Here is a 361-nt window from a genome sequence, read left to right as displayed (position 1 = left end):
CCAGTTACAAGTCTGAAACCCAGCTTCAGCATCCCTGCCATGTCAGTGTCAACCTCAACTCAAGTGCTCCTCGATTCCTCTCCTCATGGCCACCCAGAGGAAGCATTCTTTAAAGTTTTAGAAACATTTTGTAAGAATGTACACTCACCAGAGAGAGATGGGAGGTGGGGAGAAGAAATTACCATATGGGGGACGGCTATGCAGCAACCCCTGCTCTGTCCAGCTCTTTTTGGGATTTTGGGCCAACACACACATATATGCCTGGCACAATTTCTCAAGCTGCTGGGTCTGGGACTTGAACCGTGCAGTGGCTATGTGAGCTCCAGCTGCCTTATCCACCGTGCCACTGGCTGGCCCCCGA

This window comes from Tupaia chinensis, unplaced genomic scaffold, assembly GCF_000334495.1.
Source record: "Tupaia chinensis unplaced genomic scaffold, TupChi_1.0 Scaffold139757_1, whole genome shotgun sequence".
Classification (NCBI taxonomy): Eukaryota; Metazoa; Chordata; class Mammalia; order Scandentia; family Tupaiidae; genus Tupaia; species Tupaia belangeri.
Note: the sequence above shows the minus strand (reverse complement) of the source record.